General features: G+C 46.4%; 1 protein-coding gene across 1 annotated transcript in view; it reads left to right on the top strand.

Annotated features, from left to right (window-relative positions):
- The window catches only part of LOC117357695 (uncharacterized threonine-rich GPI-anchored glycoprotein PJ4664.02-like), a 142,765-nt gene that overhangs the window by 45,579 nt on the left and 76,253 nt on the right, over positions 1-20,933 (top strand). The gene's annotated exons all lie outside the window — the stretch shown is intronic.

Here is a 20,933-nt window from a genome sequence, read left to right as displayed (position 1 = left end):
GCAGTCCGAAATGCTACAGAAAAATAGTCAACTTGCCGAAGGTGTTTAAATGAAGATAGAGAGGGAGCGAATTTCAGTGTGAACAAGAATTTTGAGTACTGCCAAGATGAACGTGACAAACAGGTTAGATAGCAGAAATGTCTAGTGCATTAAGTGTGTCATTCTGGACCACTGCCTCTCAAACTTTCTTGAGCCAGGGCACACTAAAGGTAGTAGCCATGGCTTGAGACACCCAGAAGTGCGCAGACGTCGCCATGATGACATCACACCTATGTGTGACATCATCAAGTCGACGTCTGCGCATGTGTAGAGGTCCTCCAGATGGGCCTGAGACGTCAGTAGGGGGTGCCAGCAGGAAGAGGGCCAGAGAGAAGGAGAGGCACTGGCGCCAGCTGATTGCCTACAGCAGTGTTTCTCAACTACTTCAAGCTAAGTACCCCTAAGTCTAATAAATATCAACTGAGTACCCCAACCACAGGCCTCTCTAGGCCCACCTAAGCTCTGCCCCAGATCCCATCCCCTTTACTAATTGTAATGCAATTTTTTCCATTCATTTTTCATATACACACAATATACACAGCAGATATAAATTCTCAAAACTGACACATTTCAATCACTATATTGAAAATAAAATCATTTTATCTATCGGCGATCCTCTGCAGGCTGCTGTAATTAACTTTAAAGGTGAGACCAGGAGGCCAGAGGGGAAGCCAGAGGGCGCTAGAGAGAAGGGGGAAACATGCAGGTCTTTGGCGACTCGGCAGCACTGGCGCTGTACCACACAGGGAAGTCAGCTGGTGACGCCTTTCTTCCTCCTCAGTGTGCTGCGGCATACTTGGAATCTCAGGAGGCACACTAGTTTGTCTCGGAACTCAGTTTGAGATACACTGTTCTAGACAGTAGGGTATTCTCCCCATGCTCACATGCTGTACAGAAGGAATCCACTCCAGGTTTTCAATTCCTCCTCTTCTACAGAGTTTTACCTTCAGCACACCAGCCGGAAGGTGTCTTTCTAATCTGTTCTGTATATTGTCTGTATTTTTGGTACTTTTTGTGGTTTTTGCAGCTATCGGTGCATCAGACCTCCCCAGTGCAGGGAAGAACTCTGCCTGCATGTAGAAGAAGCAGACATGGGTCTCCAGCAAGCAAGATAATCCCTTGGGAATCTAAACTAAACTAAAACTTAGCTTTATATACCGGGTCATCAACCAGAGGAAGCGTGACACGGTTAACAATGATTAATAAAATTATGCTAAAATTGCAAGGAGATTAATTTTCAAAATGTTTAGCAAATAGAAAAGTTTTTAAAGATTTACAAAAGAATTAGAAAGGACTAGGACATTAGAGAATGACACGGGGGAAAAATCTGTCCCCGTCACCGCCCCGTCCCCGGCCCACCATCCTCTGCACCGCCCCGTCACCGCCATTCCATTCACCGCCCCGTCACCGTCACTGCCATCTCTTTCACCGCCCCGTCACCGCCACTGCCATCCCATTCACCGCCCCGTCACCGTCCCCGCAGCATCCATATAAGCCTTAGTACTCTAAGAACATAAGAACATAAGAAGTTGCCTCCGCTGAGGCAGACCATAGGTCCATCCTGCCCAGCGGTCCGCTCCCGCGGCGGCCCATCAGGCCCATTGCCTGAGTAGTGGTCTATACCTATCTATACCCTTCAATCCCTTTTTCTTCTAGGAATCTATCCAAACCTTCTTTGAAACCATTTAATGTTTTCTTGTCTACAACAGCCTCTGGAAGCGCGTTCCATGTGTCCACCACCCTCTGAGTGAAAAAGAGCTTCCTAGCGTTTGTTCTAAACCTGTCCCCTTTTAATTTCTCTGAGTGTCCCCTCGTACTTGTGGTGCCCCTTAAATTGAAAAATCTGTCCCTGTCTACTTTTTCTATGCCCTTCAGGATCTTGAAGGTTTCTATCATGTCTCCTCTAAGTCTCCGCTTTTCTAGTGAGAAAAGTCCCAACTGCTTCAACCTGTCGGTATATGGGAGATTTTCCATTCCCTTTATCAGTTTAGTTGCTCTTCTCTGTACTCCCTCAAGTACTGCCATGTCCTTCTTGAGGTACGGCGACCAGTACTGGACACAGTACTCCAGATGCGGCCGCACCATTGCACGATACAGCGGCATGATGACTTCCTTCGTCCTGGTCGTAATACCCTTCTTAATGATACCCAACATTCTGTTAGCTTTCTTTGAGGCTGTAGCGCACTGCGCCGATGCCTTCAGTGTTGCGTCTACCATCACTCCCAGGTCTCTCTCCAGGTTACTGACCCCTAGCGGTGTTCCCCCCATTTTGTATGTGAACATCGGGTTCTTTTTCCCCACGTGCATGACCTTGCATTTCCCTATGTTGAAGCTCATTTGCCATTTTTCGGCCCACTTTTCCAGCTGCGTTAGATCCTTTTGGAGATTTTCGCAGTCTCCCCTGGTTTGAGCCCTGCTGTATAGTTTGGTGTCATCTGCAAATTTAATAACCTCACACTTGGTTCCCGCCTCAAGGTCGTTTATGTAGATATTGAACAGGAGCGGTCCCAGCACCGACCCCTGCGGAACTCCGCTCGTGACCCCTTTCCAGTCTGAGTAATGGCCCTTTACGCCAACCCTCTGTTCCCTGTTCGCCAGCCAGTTTTTGATCCATCGGTGGATCACCCCTTGTACCCCGTGGTTCCATATCTTCTTAAGCAGCCTTTCGTGTGGTACCTTGTCGAAGGCTTTTTGGAAGTCAAGGTAAATGATGTCTATAGATTCCCCTTTATCCACCTGGCTGTTTACCCCCTCGAAGAAGTGCAATAAGTTTGTGAGGCATGACCTACCCTTACAGAAGCCATGCTGACTCGGTTTTAGCTGCTCATTGTTTTCGATGTGTTCACAGATGCTGTCCTTAATCAGTGCCTCCATCATCTTTCCTGGGACTGAGGTCAGGCTCACTGGCCTGTAGTTTCCTGGGTCTCCCCTTGAGCCCTTCTTGAAGATGGGCGTGACATTTGCTATTTTCCAGTCCTTCGGGATCTCTCCGGTTTTTAAGGATAGGCTGTATATTTGTCGAAGTGGCTCCGCTATTTCGTTTTTTAGTTCCTTAAGTACCCTTGGGTGAATGCCGTCCGGACCTGGAGATTTGTCGCTCTTTAGTCAAAGTTCCTGCTGCTGAACTAGAGAAAGAGATGTTCAGCTGGCAGGGCTTTGTTTATAAATTTTTATTAACACAACTAATATACCACCATAATGTTTCCGACAGAGGACAAGTATGCAATAAATGCATTTTGCTGTTTCAATGCCAGTGCTCAGCAGAACAACAGACAGCAATATGGACATTCACCTTATGTAGTACTTTTTTAATATATAAAAATAGGCAAAATTAGTTGCTGTTTTATCATTATATTTTCTTGCCATTATAGTATTCTTCATTGATCATTTTTCTTTTTAAATTCAAAACAAATTCAACCTATCTTGTGTCCCATCATGAATTCATGTTTCACTCAATTGGCTGTTTCAAGGGAATTAACCCTCCAACTTCCATTTGCAAAAATACCCAATGTTGTTCCTTCTATGAGCAATATTTAAATTATGAGGAACAACACTGGGTATTTTTGCTGAATTGTGTGACACCATTTGGGCTGAACATGAAGATTGAAAATGCCTGGTTAGCCCTGGACAGATGATTTGAACAGCCAGGAGCCTGTCCTGGCCATTTAAATCATTTTGAATATCTAGTCCAATGATAACAGAATTAGGGTGATTATAGAAACATAGAACTTTGTTGATCACTAAAAACAGTGGAGACTAAGGGTCTATCAAGCTCAGCATCCTGTCTTTGACACTGGCCAGTCTTGGTCTTTGGAACTGCCCATTGTGTCAGAAGCAATAGGGATTAAGTGACTTGCCCAGGGTCACAAGGAGTGTAGTGTAGCTCTAACCACTGGATTTAGAAGTTGGCTTCTTTTGGGATCTTTAACTCATCATCGCTAGGACTCGAATCTGAGTCCGTGGCACCTAACATAGAATGGAATTAGTATGGCAAAGTAATGAAGAATGGTCCAGCAGCCCCCACCCTCCCTCCACCTCACCTTATATTCGTTCCGAGTTTGCCGGCTTCCTTTTTCCCTAGCCGCACGCGTTCAAAAAGCCGTGCATTTAGCCAGCTCCCTCCCTCCACCTCACCTTAAATTTCGAGTTTTCCGGCTTCCTTTTTTCCGAGCCGCACGTGTTCAAAAATCCGTGCACCCGCGGCTGCGCGAGTCAATCAAACTTCTCCTCTCCTGCAACTTCCTGTTTCCGGTTGCGTCAGAGTAGAAGATTGATTGACTCGCGCAGCCGCGCGTGCACGGATTTTTGAAGACGTGCAGCTCGGAAAAAAGGAAGCCGGAAAACTCAAAATTTAAGGTGAGGTGGAGGGAGGGAGCTGGCTAAATGCTACGGGCGGGCGGGCGGTGGTTGCGGGGACCGCGCGATCCTTGATACCTCACTGCGGAGACAAGACCATTCACCGCCCCGCGGGCGGTGAATTGCCTTGTCCCCGTCGCCGCAGCGACTGCTAGTTTTCTTCCCCGTTTTCGGCGGGTGGCCCGCGGCTAAAATGCGGTGGCCGCGGGTAAACCGCCACCGTGTCATTCTCTATAGGACATCTCAAAGTTAAAGGAAGTTCATTCCATAATTGAGAAAATTTAAAAGCCAAAGAAAGGCTAAAGTTCTTCACTCCTTTAATTCCTTTCCTAGAAGGAAAGGAAAGTTTAAATTGTTTATTTATTTATATTCTTATACAAGTTGAATGAACATCTCTTGAGAAGAAATATTACAATTTAAAAAGGAAATAAGTAAGACTTTATACCAAACTAGTGACTATTATTAAAGTCCATATTGAAGAGAGAGGAGAACAATCACTTCCAAGGGAAGTTGGATTTTAAGGAATTCTAAATTAAACCAAATTACAGAGCACAGTTGAAATCAATTATTGGCCTGATTAACAATTTCCATGGAAGTCTCTGGAATTTTTGTAGTTGCTTTACCTTCAAGGAAAAATTTCAACTGATCGGGTGCATAAAAAATATATCTGTTAGTTTGATATGTAATGCAACATTTACAGAGAAAACGTAAGCCAGAAATTTCTTACGCCTGGCTTGTGTCCACTTCAATACATCAGGAATGAAATTTTGAATCCATGAAATTCAACAATATCAGTCCTATAGAATAGACAAAGAATTGCTTCTTTATCTTGGAGAAAAACAAAAGTTACCAATAAAGTAGCTCTAATCATAGTGTCAACTTGAGATGACTCCAACAGACCAGTGAGATCCAAATCTCTTGGTTGTTCATCCCCTTTTTCTTTATCCTCTTTAGGAATATTCAGGTAATATAACTTTTGTAAAGATGGCATATTATTTTCCAGATATTTCAAAACTGAAGTTAGAAATGTATGAAATAAATCCCTAGGAGATTGAAATTTAGAGACAAGAAAATTCAAAAGTCTCAAGTTCAAATTTCTATTTGCAATCTCCAAATTTTCAATTTTCCTAGTAAGTAAAATTTTATCTTTTAGTTGCAAATTAGTGGAAACCTTCAATTCTGCCACCGATTTTTCAACTTTGTCTTTTCTAACAGATTGCTGTTGAAATTTCTCTTCAAAAGTCTTAAATTGAACATTAGTATTTTGTACTGAAGAAATAAACTGGAAGCATACTTTATGTAAATTTTCCAGTGTACTCCAGATAGCTTCCATGTCTATCACCGCTGGTCTAGTCAGGGAAGCAGGGAGAGAGATTACAGGAGACTCCACCATCGGGTTCGCCTCCAAAGAGTGTTGAATAGCATCCTCAATTCCTGGCTCACTCTGATTTACAAGTCCTCCAGCCACTGAAGCCGATCGCAGAGGAATCAGCAGGATGAAACTTCCATCTGGGGGTCAGGGGTGAGACCTGCAGCGTTGACGGACATATCAACTCCGGGGCATCCTGTGCAGCTGTAGGCATCCCCAACATTGAAAGAATTACAGGCCCCAAAGAGCTCAGCGATACATCGCCCTCCAAGACTGAGGTCAACCCACCTCGGTCAGCACAGATGCCCGCACCAACTGGAACAGCAAAAGTTGTAATTGCTGTCTGTTGCATCAGAGAAGTGGAAGAAGAGGCAGGAAGTCCACTCCTCTGCGCTTCAGCATCATCCAGCATGCAGATAAAACTTGACTAGGAAAATATAAAGATTTGCCGACAAAGTGCAGGAGCCACTAGAAAAACGCTACTCACTCCATCGCCATCTTGATCTCTCTCCAAAAGTTTAAATTGTTGAGTGTCTCTTGCATGGGAAAATCTGTAAACGTTCCATAGCAGAGGAACAAAAGGAATAAAAATACCATATTAAATTTTGAAAGTAATGCATACACATTTAAATTGAATTCTGAGATGAACCAGGAGTCAATGAGGCTCAAAAGCAAAGGAGTCACGTGGTCGAATTTGCTTTTTCCATAAATCAACTTCGCAGCGGTATTCTGAATCAATTATAAACGTTTGGAGACAGATATTTGTGATGCCAAGATAAATAGCATTACAGTAATCTAGCTGAGATAGTATAATTGATTGGACCAAGACAGAAAAATGATGTTGATGGAAATGAGATCTAACCTTCCTCAGCATTCGTAAACTGACAAAGACAGCATGCAGAAAACATTGTGGAGCTCGGGTCCATATACCTAGTAATTTAGCTCACCTACTGAATCACAGGAGTTTGAGAGCATGCTGTTAGACATCCACAGGGGGCTCAGCGGGGCTCTTTAGGGTACTGGCTGCAATTTTGCCTCCCCACCTTCATATGCATGGTTCCGTGGAGGTTAAAGATCAGTCCAACCTCGGTCCAACTAGGAACCCAAAGATCTCAGCGTTTGAGAACTGGATGGATGAGGCAGGGATGTAAAATGGGGGAGGGGGCAGTCTGAAATACCTATTTTCAAAGGTTTCTGCCACATTCTGTAGGGTCCTCCACCTCTAAAATCTTGTTTTTTGGGGGAGAGACGCTAGCCACCAGTGACCATAACATGGTATGGTTTAACCTTAAGAAAGGCTTCCCTAGATCACAAACAAAAACAAGGGTACTCAATTTCAGGGGCACTGACTTCGCACGCATGGGAGATTTTGTCTACCAGACGCTGCAGGTTCAAGAAGTAACTGATAATGTGGAAGCTATGTGGACAACCTTGAAATCGATCCTTCATGAGGCAACTATCCGCTACATAAAATCTGTAACCAAACAACAAAGAAAAAGGAAACCCCAATGGTTCACAGATGAGGTATCATACCTCGTCAAGGAGAAGAAAAGAGCATTTCTATCATACAAACGCATGGGGGAAAAAGAAGCAAACATTGAATACAGGACAAAGTCTGCAGCGGTCAAAACAGCAGTCAGGGAGGCCAAACTTCGTATGGCATAAACTCTAGCGAAGAACATCAAGAAAGGGGACAAATCCTTCTTCAGATACATTAGCGACAGGAAAAAGAACACAAACGGGATAGTACGCCTTAGAACGCCAGATGGGAATTATGTGGAAACTGACTCCGATAAAGCCAAACTACTGAATGATTACTTCTGTTCAGTCTTTACCTGCGAGGCACCAGGGCACGGGCCTCGGCTGGATGCAAAGCAAAGCATGGATGACCCATTTCAGAAGTTTGAGTTCACACCAGCTGATGTTTACAAAGAACTGTCAAGACTCAAGGTGAACAAAGCCATGGGACCGGACAATCTGCACCCAAGAGTGCTCAGAGAGCTATGCGATGTTTTGGCGGAACCGTTAGCCATGCTCTTCAATCTCTCCCTAAGTACGGGGAGGGTCCCCCTGGACTGGAAAACTGCCAATGTTGTTCCTCTGCACAAAAAGGGTTGCAGAGCGGAGGCTGCGAATTACAGACCAGTAAGTCTCACATCAATAGTGTGTAAACTCATGGAAACTCTACTTAAAGGGAAATTAGACACGATATTGGATGAGGGGAATCTGAGGGATCCCTGTCAACATGGATTCACTAGGGGCAGGTCATGCCAATCCAATCTTATCAGCTTCTTTGACTGGGTGACAGGAAAGCTAGACTCGGGAGAGTCTCTGGACATAGTGTACTTGGATTTCAGTAAAGCGTTTGACAGTGTCCCACACCGTAGACTATTAAACAAGATGAAATCGATGGGGTTAGGTGAGAAACTAACGGCATGGGTCAATGATTGGCTGAGTGGAAGACTTCAGAGGGTGGTGGTCAATGGCACCCTCTCTAAGACATCGGAGGTGACTAGCGGAGTGCCGCAGGGCTCAGTCCTGGGACCATCCCTTTTTAACATATTCATAAGGGACTTGACACGAGGGCTTCAGGGAAAAGTAGCGCTGTTTGCCGACGTCGCCAAACTGTGCAATATAGTAGGTGAAAGCGATCTCACGAATGGTATGGCGCAGGATCTGATCAAGTTGGAAAACTGGTCCTCGACATGGCAGCTAGGCTTCAACGCAAAGAAGTGTAAGGTGATGCATCTCGGCAGCAGAAATCCATGCAGAACATATACCTTGAATGGAGAAACACTAGCTACGACCTCAGAAGAACGGGACTTGGGAGTAATCATCAGTGCAGACATGAAGGCTGCCAAACAAGTAGAGAAGGCCTCATCCAAGGCAAGGCGGATGATGGGATGTATCAATAGAAGCTTCGTCAGCCGTAAACCTGAAGTCATAATGCCACTGTACAGAACCATGGTGAGACCTCATCTGGAGTACTGTGTGCATTTCTGGAGGCCACATTACCGTAAAGATGTACTTCGAGCTGAGTCGGTCCAGCGAATGGCCACTAGGATGGTCTCCGGACTCAAGGGTCTCTCATACGAGGAAAGACTGGGCAAGTTGCAGCTCTACTCTCTAGAGGAGCGCAGGGAGAGGGGTGACATGATTGAGACTTTTAAGTACGTCACAGGTCGTGTCGAGGTGGAAAATGACATATTCTTTCCTAAGGGACCTTCAGTCACAAGGGGGCACCCGCTCAAACTCAGAGGAGGGAGATTTTGTGGTGACACCAGGAAGTATTTCTTTACAGAAAGGGCGGTGGATCACTGGAACAAACTACCGGTGCAGGTGATCAAGGCCACTAGCGTGCTCGACTTTAAGAATAAATGGGACATCCACGTGGGATCTCTACGTGGGTCGAGCAGCACTCTGACTTAATGGGGTGGGACAGTAGAGTGGGCAGACTTGATGGGCTATAGCCCTTTTCTGCCATCATCTTTCTATGTTTCTATTTTGGAGCCTTTTTGTTGATGCCAAAATGCTGCTGTGTTGGCCATCTTAGATTTCCTGATTTCTTTTTTCAAAGTTCTCCAGAACCTTCAAATCATGTCATTTTGCCTTGAAACTGGCAGGAATAGAGAGTGTGGTGCAGTGGTTACAGCTACAGCCTCAGCACTCTGAGGTTGTGGGTTCAAATCCACGCTGCTCCTTGTGACCTTGGGCAAGTCACTTAATCCTCCCATTGCACCAAGTACATTAGAAGGATTGTGAGCCCACTGGGACAGACAAGGAAAAATGCTTGAGTACCTGAATAAATTCATGTAAACCGTTCTGAGCTAAATAATTCATGCCAGATTTGTGCTGGTTGGTCGCCTGGTCTTGTGCCATGTGCCACACAGCACGTGAAGGTGGTGCGGGAGCATCAGGCTTTGCCTCCCCTTCAGTCTCAATGGCTGAGGAACCATTGGGGGGGGGGGGTGTCCTCCAGGAGAAAATCCTTCCCAGAGCCCTGGAACAGTGCAAGGAAGTGAAATACACAGAGCCTAAGAGAGTTACCTATGGGGGACTCACTGCTGCCTAGTAAAGATCCTCATATGAAGTCTGGCAGCAGTCAAAGGAGTCACGCAGGGGGGCTTGGGTTCCCAAGGCACATCAATAGCATTGTCTGAAGCAGACCAGGATCTTGTGAACCTCATGCTCTGATAGAGCGGGTCTTCACTAATGAGAAATAGCAGTAGTGGCTTTGACCTAGGGGAAGATTCAACCATATGCCTTTGGCATTATTAGAGCTCATGACTGACACCTGTAGGAGTTACAGTTAGACTCCCAGCAGGCTAAAACCTGCCACTCAGTGTCCTATCCTGAGCCCAGCCCATATCTTTTCTTGTTTTAGTCACAGAGCACTGGGATGGTCATGTCCAGTGGGTCGATTCATAGTTTTATAATATATGTTATATAAATTTTTAAATTACGAGTAATAAACTGTGTAAAGCCTTAATGTAAACTACATCAAGCCCTCTTTTACAGTGATGATGTGGTATATAAAAGGCTTAGATTAGATTAGATCAGATCCTGGTCTTGAAGGACCTTTGGTCTGTCCCAGTATGGCAATTCTTATGTTCTGTAGGTTCTGGCTTTTAAGGTACGTTGTAGTAATAGCTGCTTTTTATAGTCTCTTTCATCTCTATAATGTTGTAACTAAGCCTCCCTGTAACAACTGGTACAAAGAGTGTAGAACAATTTGACAGCTTTGCTCATTTGACACAGTGTGGGGGATGATCTTGACACCTTAAGATTGTTTCTGTATAAAATAGATGACTTAGTACTTCAAATTAACTAATGTAACTACTTGAAATTATGCAATTGTGTGAAAAGTTTGTTCATTTGAATAAAAAAGCATAAATAAAGGCAAAGTTTGAAAGAAAGTTCTAGAATAATGCAGCACAGATGGTTACATCTAACACTGTATAAGATCTATTAATATCCTTTCTACTGCACAGAAACATCATCTCTGTTTTCTAAAGTAATCTCATTTTATTCAATCAATCATGCAATATCAACAATATATAAATTGTATATAGCTTCATCTCCAAAGCAAATAAGACTTCAACAGAGTTGGGGAAATGATCTGAATGTACATACATTTAACAGAGGATTGATGGAATATTTCTCAACACAATCTATGTTAATGAGAAAAAACCAACATGGATTTAGTCAAGGGAAATCTTGCCTCGCCAATCTACTGCATTTCTTTGAAGGGGTGAATAAACATGTGGATAAAGGTCAACCGGTTGATACTATGGATTTTCAAAAGGCATTTGACAAATACCTCATGAAAGACTTGCAGTGGAATGCTTTTTTATTTGGGGGAGGCCTAAAAGCTCCACTCAGGATTTTGTAGACTTCAATCATATCTTACCTCAACCGTCTCTTTTCCAAGCTGAAGAGCCCTAACCATTTTAGTCTTTCCTCATACGAGAGGAGTTCCATCCCTTTTACCATCTTGGTCGCTCTACTTTGAACCTTTTCTAGCGCCACTATATCTTTCTTGAGATAAGGAGACCAGAATTGAACATAATACCCCAGATGAGTTTGCAACATGGAGCGATACAAGGGCATTATGACATTCTTAGTCTTGTTAACTATCCATCCTATATAATAAAACCTTACCCGCGCATGTGCTTTTAAAACTGCGTGATCCCTGCCACTGTGATTTCTGATCCGTGGCCGTGTTCCATTTTAGAATATGGCGGTAGGGATCACTCTAGTCACTCCCCTCCTCCCGCCCTCACTCACCAACCACTGGAGGAAGTGCTGGCAAGCTCTCTCCCTGCCCGCATCCTTGCCACTCCAATTGGTGCTGGCGGCGGCTGCCTGGAAGAGGGCTTCGTGGAGCGCCGCCGCCCGCCAACACCTTCACAGTCTCCTGAGCCGCATCCTCGCCACCCTGATTGCTGGCCATGGTGGCCACCGCTGCGCTCATGGTGAAACTGCTTCCGACGTCTACATGCTTCCGCCACATGCAGGCATGAAGGAGGGTGTCTTGCGACACAGGCAGGGATCGGAAATAGAGAGCTGCACGGGAATAGGGACAATGGGAATCCTGCGGGACCCGCGGATTCCCCCTTCGGGTCACAGGGATCCCATGGGGACGCCCCCTAGGGTCGCGGGGATCCCATGGGGACGCCTCTGTGGGTCGCGGGGTTCCTGCGGGGCTGGATGTATTCAGCCGCGAGGCTCGTCTCCCTACCTACCATGCCGCATACAGCCGAACGGAAGTCTTCCTGATGTCAGCGCTGATGTCAGAGGGAGGGCTTAAGCAAAGCCCTCCCTCCCTCCGACGTCAGCGCTGACATCGTGAAGACTTCTGGTCGGCTATGTGCTGCGGCAGGGCAGGCAGGGAAAAGGCAGTGGTACAAGGCAGGGGGCGGTCCGCCCCGGGTGCAGCACAGCCAGCCTTGTCCCCCGACCGACCGACAACAGGCCCGGTCCGTCAAACTTCCCTTCCCTGTAGCTGCGAATCTAAATTACTTTCTTACAGCAGCTTCAATACTCCAGCTGCTGTAAGAAGGTAATTTAGATTCGCGGCTACAGGGCAAGGAGGTTTGTTGGACCGGGTCTGTTCTGTTGTCAGTCGGGCGGGTAAGTGCCACAAAGGTAAGGGGCAGGGAGGGAGAAAGGGAGGAAAGGTGGAGTGGAGAGGAAAAGGCGCTTAAGGTAAAACTGAGGGGGGAGAAGGACGCTGAAAGTACTGGGGAAGCCAAAGGGGTGGAGAAGAACGCTGAAAGGACATGGGGAAGATGGGGGAGAAGGATGCTGAAAGGACATGGGGAAGACAAAGGGGTGGAGAAGGATGCTGAAAGCACATGGGGAAGACAAAGGGGTGGAGAAGGATGCTGAAAGGACATGGGGAAGACGGGGGGGAGAAGGACGCTGAAAGGACATGGGGAAGACAGAGGGGGAGAAGGACGCTGACAGGACATGGGAAAGATGGGGGGAGAAGGACGCTGAAAGGAAATGGGGAAGAGAGAGTGGGGAGAAGACGCTGGCAGGGAAGAAGACAGAGATGCCAGACTATGGGGGGAGCGGAGGGAAGAAGATGGGTGCCAGACCAATTTGGAAGGGGGGAGAAAGGGAGGCACAGTAACAGAGCAAATGGAAGATGCAGAGAGAAGAGAGACAGTGGATGGAAGGAATTGAATGAGAACATGAGGAAAGCAGAAACCAGGCAACAAAGGTAGGAAAAAAAATTCTATTTCTTTTTTTTTTTTCTTTAGGATAAAGTAATATATTAGTTGTATTGATAAAAATGTATAAACATTAGAGGCTCTGGTAGAAACCCATTTACAAAGTATGTATTCTTCCCAATTAATATTTCCAAATTAATAAAGTCTTTTTGCTTATTTGTAAATGGGTTTCTATCAGAGTCTTTAATTCAGTAGCATAATTAAATGAAATAACTATTTCTGTAGTTTATAGGGATGGGTGGGGACGGAGGGGATTCCTCACGGGGACGGGTGGGGATGGAGGGGATTCCTCGCGGGGGTGGGTGGGGACGGAGGGATTCCTCACGGGGATGGGTGGGATTCCTCATGGGGACGGGTGGGGACGGGTGGAACTTTGGCGGGGACAGGTGGGGACGGGTGGGATTTCTGTCCCCGCGCAACTCTCTAATCGGAAAGGGTAAGGGAGCCGTCCAGAAATGGGTCAGCGGGGGTTGGGCTGGGAGGGGAGAGAAGCGGTCTGCCTCGGATGCTTCAAGGCCTGGCTTCTTCGGGCAGCAGCAGCGTTTACAATTCGCTGCTGTTGTCGGCTTCAGGCCTTCCTCTTTGGCGGGTCCTGCCTACTTTCTGTTTTCATGAAGACCCGACCCGACAGAGAGGAAGACCTGAAGCCGGCAACAGCAATGACTTGTGAATTCTGCTGCTGCCCAATGAAGTTCAAGGAGGAAAGGGAGCAGAGGGGGAGAGAATGGCTTGGAGGGAAGAAGAGATGGCAGGGCATGGAGGGAAGGAGGAATGTATGCCAGACCAAGAGAAAAGGAAGGAGGAAAGGAAGGAGGAGATGCCATATGGAAAAGAGAGAGAGAGAGGGCGGACACAGGATGGAAAGAGATGACAGTTAATGGAAGGGGCAAGACAGAGGGTGAACAGTAGATAGAAGGGGTAGAGAGAGGGAGACAGACACTGAATGGAAGTGTGGGGGAGAGGAGGTACAGACGCTGAATGGAAGTCTGAGGGACAGGGGGAGCAGACGTTTGAAGGAAGTGGGGAGGAGAAAGAAAAAAGGGCACATGCAAGATTGAGGGAAAAGGATAGAGTTAGAAATAAAGATAGACAGACAGACGGGACCAGGGAGAGACAGACAGAAAGAATGACAGACAGACAGACAGCATCCAAGGAGAGAGACAAATTTTAAAAAAACCAGACAGACAGACATGTACTCTAGCACCCGTTAATGTAACGGGCTTAAACACTAGTTTTTTAACAATTCCCAGCATCCTGTTTGCCTTTTTGGCTGCATTCATCTCCAGGATGTAAGCTTCTCTGCCCTGGGCTTTACCCTCGATAGGGAGGATCGATGAGAACACCACCTACCCTGTTTCCCCGAATATATGACACTGTCTTATATTTTTAAAAACTCCAAAATATGCACAAGGTCTTATTTTCAGGGGGATGTCTTATTTTTCCATGAAGAAGAATACAGTACACATTTATTACTGAAAAAAAGACATTTATTACCTGTATATGGTACAGGTCATCACAAACCAGAAAAGCTGTATCACAAACCAGAAAAAACTGTATCACAAACCAGAAAAACATTTAAGGCCCTGATTCTCCAAAAGTGCGTCCCGATTTTAGGCAGCTGTAGACGTCCTACAGCTGTCTAATCAGCCAATCGGGATGCATGTTTTTTAAAAAAAAATGCTCCCCAGGCAGGCCGCCTGGGAGAGGCGTCCTATAATAAAACGCCGATTCTGTAACCGGTGTCTTTAGAGAATCGGGTTAAATTAGACGCGGCCGCTATACTTATGGCAGCAAGGGATCTCCCTGCTGCAATATGTATAGCGGCCGCAGTTGTTGCAGCCGCCTGTCCCATCACCAACAGGAGAATGCCTAACTCCTCCTGTCGGAACCCCAGAACCCCCTCCCCCCCAAACTCGTAATCGCCGACAGGAGGATGCCCAACTCCTCCTGCCGGAAAGCCCAACGACCCCCCGCTCCAAATAATCTCCCTCCCCCAACTAACCTTTCAATGTTGGTCAGCTGGACGGGTCTTGCTGCCGTCCAGCCGACGGGTCTGCCTCGTGGAAATGAGACGGCACGCCCCTTCCCGGCCCATCCCCACTAAATCTAAGGCCTGATTGGCCCAGGCTAGGCACCTTGGCCAATCAGGCCTTAGGATTAGTGGGGATGGGCGGACCCGCTATGCCTAAGGCCTGATTGGTCCAGGCTTCTACAGCCTGGGCCAATCAGGCCTTAGATTTAGCGGGGATGGGCCGGGAAGGGGCGTGCCGTCTCATTTCCACGAGGCAGACCCGTCGGCTGGACGGCAGCAAGACCCGTCCAGCTGACCAACATTGAAAGGTTAGTTGGGGGAGGGAGATTAGTTGGGGCGGGGGGTCGTTGGGCTTTCCGGCAGGAGGAGTTGGGCATCCTCCTGTCGGTGATTACGAGTTTGGGGGGGGAGGGGGGTCCGGGGTTCCGACAGGAGGAGTTGGGCATCCTCCTGTCGGCGATTACGAGTTTGGGGGGGAGGGGGCTCGGGGTTCCGACAGGAGGAGTTAGGCATTTTCCTGTCGGTGATGGGACAGGCGGCCGCAACAACCGCGGCCGCTATACATATTGCAGCAGGGAGATCCCTTGCTGCCATAAGTATAGCGGCCGCGTCTAATTTAACCCGATTCTCTAAAGACGCCGGTTACAGAATCGGCGTTTAGTATAGGACGCCTCTCCCGGGCGGCCTGCCTGGGGAGCATTTTTTTTAAAAAACGTGCATCCTGATTGGCTGATTAGACAGCTGTAGGACGTCTACAGCTGCCTAAAATCGGGACGCACTTTTGGAGAATCAGGGCCTCGGTGTACAGAGGCTGTTCCTGGGCTTGTTTTCCTGGACAGCGGAAGCAGGAAGTTGTGTGACCACGCATACGGTACTGTACCAGTACTCTGGATCGCCAAGACATGCTTGCCAAATAGTGCCTTATTTTCGGGGGGGGAAAAAAAGGGGGGTGTCTTACTAAAGGAGGAGGTCCTATAATGGGGGAAACACGGTATGCACTTGACTGCTTCACCTTCTTTCCCAGAGCCACAAAGTCACTTTTGATACATTTGAAAGGGAATTTCACAGTGCCAACATGGATGAGTAGCATTGGATAATAGTCATTAGGCTTGATGAGTTTTGGCAAGCTTTCCATAACATCTTGGATTTTGGTGCCAGGCAAACAGCATACCTTAAGATCATTACATCCAATCATACCCAAGTCCCACTCTTCTGTTGTGCACATAAGTTCTTCACCCCCTAAACTGTACCGTTCCTTCAGTTTGTAGCAAAGCCAGCTTACTGAATTCTCTGCACTGCTCCGATGGTCATAGAATTCCTATGATCATCAGAACAGCGCAGAACATTCAGCCCGCCAGCCAGTGCTAAAAACCTCGTCCGTGCTTTGTAAAAAGGGGGTAGGGAGATTAGTTTATTATTACTTATTCCTTACTGGGTGAGGGTGGTTCTGTGTCCTGTGTGTATGAAAGACATGGTTTTCTGTTAGCATTGACCAGCCTTGTTTGGCAAAATGCATCAGGCATGGTTCCTGGGAGCACCTTGAATATACCTGATTTGAATCTCCTTATTGGCTGCCGATCTTCTTTTGCTCCACGTTGGATTCTTTGGTTACAAATTAACATACATGCAGTGGAACGTACCAGAGGTGTTACAGATTTGATTGTTTATACATAAAAAATAGTGCATAATAAAATTTTTACGAATTAGCTGCCTAAATACTTTGAAAACAGATATGTTTTTCGATGTCTCCTGAATTCCCCATAAGTGTCAGTAAGCAAAAGCAATTGTTCTAAATCCTTACCCCATAACGCAGCTCATCCTCTAACAGGCGGAAAAACAAAATTCAGATGTGAGTTTCTCTTATGTCTGTTGGTTGCAAAAACAGAAAAGCTCAATTATATATTTGGGAACTAAACCAAACAAAGCCTTAAAACAGAAGCAACCAAACTTAAACTGCACCTGTGCCTCCTTTGGCAGCCAATGCAGTAGGATGCAATAGGAGGGCGTTACGTGATCGTATTTCTTCAACCGAAAAATCAGCCTGACCGCCGCATTTTGTACTATTCGCAATCGTTGCATATTCTTCTGGGAAATTGTCAAATAGGCAATATTGCAGTAATCAAAGTGGCTTAGTATAAGAGACTGTACCAAAACTCTAAATGATGAAACCTCAAAATACGTCCAAAGAGTAAAGAAACCCTTTCTGACCAAAGAGTCCACCTGGTTCTTCATAGTCAAACCCTGATCCAGTATTATTCCCAAAATCTTAATGGTAGATTGAATTTATTTATACGCAATGATGTTTTAGCATCAAACGGGCGCAGTGAAGCTACAAAAACCTTCATTTGTTCTGAGTTAAGCTTGAGTCTAAATTCAGTCATCCACTGCTCCATTAGACCTAATACTTCTGTTGCTTTAGGAATAACTTCAGAAAGAGAAATAGCAAATGCAATAATGATCGTAAAATCATCTGCATAATTAAACAGCTTTATCCCCAGCTGGGACAATTGCGCACCTAATGATGACATATAAACGTTAAAGAGCAATTGGAACAATGATGAACCTTGCGGAACACCAGATGAATTATTTCAAATACCTGAAAGATCATTATTTAAATGCACTTGTTAGGTGTGAGACATAAAATAGATTATGATATCTTTTATATAAATAGCCCTTAACTGAAGGAAAATTGAATAGTGTAGATTTGCGCGGCGAACGACTAAAATTTTAAAAGTAAAATTGCTCTACTAAGTATCCAGGAGCCAGGTCATATAAAACTTTATAGCACTGACATCCAAACTTAAAGAGCACTCTAGCTTTGACAGGAAGCCAGTGTAGCTCTCTGTAATATGGGAGGAGCTTCTTCCGACATCAGAGGGAAGGCTTCCTGCTCAGCCACCGCCCATGTGTTTGTGCAGAGAAATGACTGTAGCAGGAAGGAGGAGGGAGTGTGACCATTCAGGCGTAGTACCCACCAAGGTCCCAGTCAGGTCTGAAGGCAGAGTACAAAAGAAAGCTAGGAATGGAGTGGGTAAAGTTCCTTCGGTTCCTGAACCATAGAAACATAGAAATAGACGGCAGATAAGGGCCCACGGCCCATCTAGTCTGCCCACCTTAATGTCCCTCCCCTACCTTTGGCCCTGTGAATAGATCCCATGTGCCGATCCCATTTGGCCTTAAAATCAGGCACGCTGCTGGCCTCAATCACCTGTAGTGGAAGACTATTCCAGCGATCAACCACTCTTTCAGTGAAAAAGAATTTCCTGGTGTCACCTCGTAGTTTCCCGCCCCTGATTTTCAACGGATGCCCTCTTGTTGTCGTGGGACCCTTGAAAAAGAAGATATCTTCCTCCACCTCGATGCGGCCCGTAAGATACTTAAACGTCTCGATCATGTCCCCCCTCTCTCTGCGCTCCTCGAGCGAGTATAGCTGTAATTTGTCAAGCCGTTTTTCGTATGGTAGATCCTTGAGTCCCGAGACCATCCGGGTGGCCATTCTTTGCACCGACTCCAGTCTCAGCACATCCTTGCGATAATGCGGCCTCCAGAATTGCACACAGTATTCCAGGTGGGGCCTCACCATGGATCTATACAATGGCATAATGACTTCCGCCTTACGACTGACGAAACCCCTTCGTATGCAGCCCATGATTTGTCTTGCCTTGGACGAAGCCTGCTCCACTCGATTGTCAGACTTCATGTCCTCACTGACGATTACCCCCAAGTCTCGTTCTGCTACCGTTTTTGCTAGGATCTCGCCATTAAGGGTATAAGACTTGCATGGATTCTGGCTGCCCAGGTGCATAACTTTGCATTTTTTGGCATTGAAGTTGAGTTGCCATGTCCTAGACCATCGCTCCAGTAGGAGTAGGTCGTGCATCATGTTGTCGGGCACTGAATCTTCGTTTGTTGTGCATTTGCCCACTACATTACTCAGTTTGGCGTCATCGGCGAATAATGTTATTTTACCTCGAAGCCCTTCTGCCAAGTCTCTTATAAAGATGTTGAATAGGATTGGGCCCAAGACTGAGCCCTGTGGTACTCCACTAATCACCTCCGTCATTTCGGAGGGGGTGCCGTTCACCACCACCCTTTGGAGCCTACCTCCAAGCCAGCTCCCAACCCATTTCGTCAATGTGTTACCTAATCCTATAGAACTCATCTTGCTCAGTAACCTGCGGTGTGGTACGCTATCGAATGCTTTGCTAAAGTCCAGGTACACGATGTCCAGGGACTCCCCAATATCCAGCTTCCCCGTTACCCAGTCAAAGAAGCTGATCAGGTTGGATTGGCAGGATCTCCCCTTAGTAAATCCATGTTGTCGGGGATCCCGTAGATTCTCCTCATCCAGGATCTTATCTAATTGGTGTTTGATTAGAGTTTCCATTAGTTTGCTCACTATCGATGTTAGACTCACTGGTCTGTAGTTTGCTGTCTCCATCTTTGAGCCTTTCTTGTGGAGTGGAATGACGTTAGCCGTCCTCCAGTCCAACGGGACGCTGCCTGTACTAAGGGAGAGGTTGAAGAGCGCGGACAGTGGCTCCGCCAAGACATCACTCAGCTCCCTAAGCACCCTGGGGTGCAGGTTGTCCGGCCCCATTGCTTTGTTAACCTTGAGCTTTGACAGCTCACCGTAGACACTGCTGGGCGTAAACTCAAAGTTACTAAACGGGTCAACTGAGCCAACCCTTGTCTGTAGCTGAGGGTCGAGCACTGGCGCTTCTCGGGTGAAGACTGAGCAGAAGTATTCATTTAATAGTTGGGCTTTTTCCGAATCCTTTTCCACATAGTCTCCGTCTGGTTTCCTAAGACGTACAATCCCGCCTGAGTTTTTTCTTCTATCACTGATATACCTGAAGAAGGATTTATCTCCCTTCTGGATGTTCTTTGCTAGAGACTCCTCCATGAGGAATTTAGCCTCCCTGACTGCTGTTTTGACGGCTTTTGATTTGGCCAGGTAGTCTGCTCTAGAGTCCTGCTTCCCTGATTGTTTGTAAGAGATGAATGCTTTTTTCTTCTCCTTGATCAGGTCTGAGATCTCCGCAGTAAACCACTGTGGCTTATTGTTCCTTCGCCGTTTACTTACTGATTTTACATAGCGGTTTGTTGCTTCTTGTATGGTTGCTTTCAAAGTCGACCACATGTCTTCCACGTTATCGGTTTCTTCTTGGCTTTGTAGCGCCTGGTGAACGAAGTCTCCCATTTCTTTGAAATTTGTGTCCTTGAATTTGAGGACATTGGTTAGTGTAGTAGATTTAGTGAAACCTTTCCTGATATTGAACCATACCATGTTGTGGTCACTGGAGGCCAATGTGTCGCCCACCGAGACCTCTGTGACACTTTCTCCATTGGTAAGTATCAGGTCCAGTATTGCCTGATCCCTTGTCGGTTCCAACACCAGTTGCCTGAGGCTTGCTCCTTTCATAGAGTTTAATAGCCTCCTGCTGCTGCCGGAAGCAGAGGTAAGTGTAACCCAATCCACATCAGGCATGTTGAAGTCACCTAGCAATACTGTGTCCCCACGCAAGGTGATATTTTCTATATCTTCGATTATTTCCATATCCAGGTCATCCTGTTGTCTTGGGGGTCTGTAAATTACGCCAAGATACAAGCATTTGTCCTTCCCTCTGGCCAAATTAACCCAAAGAGATTCCCCAGTATACTGGACATCTGAGATTCTCGTGACCTTAATGTCATCTTTAGTATATAATGCTACACCCCCTCCCTTCCTACCCTCTCTGTCCCGGCGAAGCAAGTTGTAACCCGGTATGACCATGTCCCACCCGTGGGAGTCTGTGAGCCAGGTTTCGGATATCGCCACCACATCCAGGTCGGCATTCCTTATTTCTGTTTCCAATTCCAGGATCTTGTTTCCTAAACTGTGTGCGTTGACGTACAT

Source organism: Geotrypetes seraphini, chromosome 3, assembly GCF_902459505.1.
Source record: "Geotrypetes seraphini chromosome 3, aGeoSer1.1, whole genome shotgun sequence".
In the NCBI taxonomy this organism is placed as follows: domain Eukaryota; kingdom Metazoa; phylum Chordata; class Amphibia; order Gymnophiona; family Dermophiidae; genus Geotrypetes; species Geotrypetes seraphini.
The sequence above is the reverse complement of the archived record's forward strand: the minus strand, read 5'-3'. Positions and strand labels throughout refer to the sequence as shown.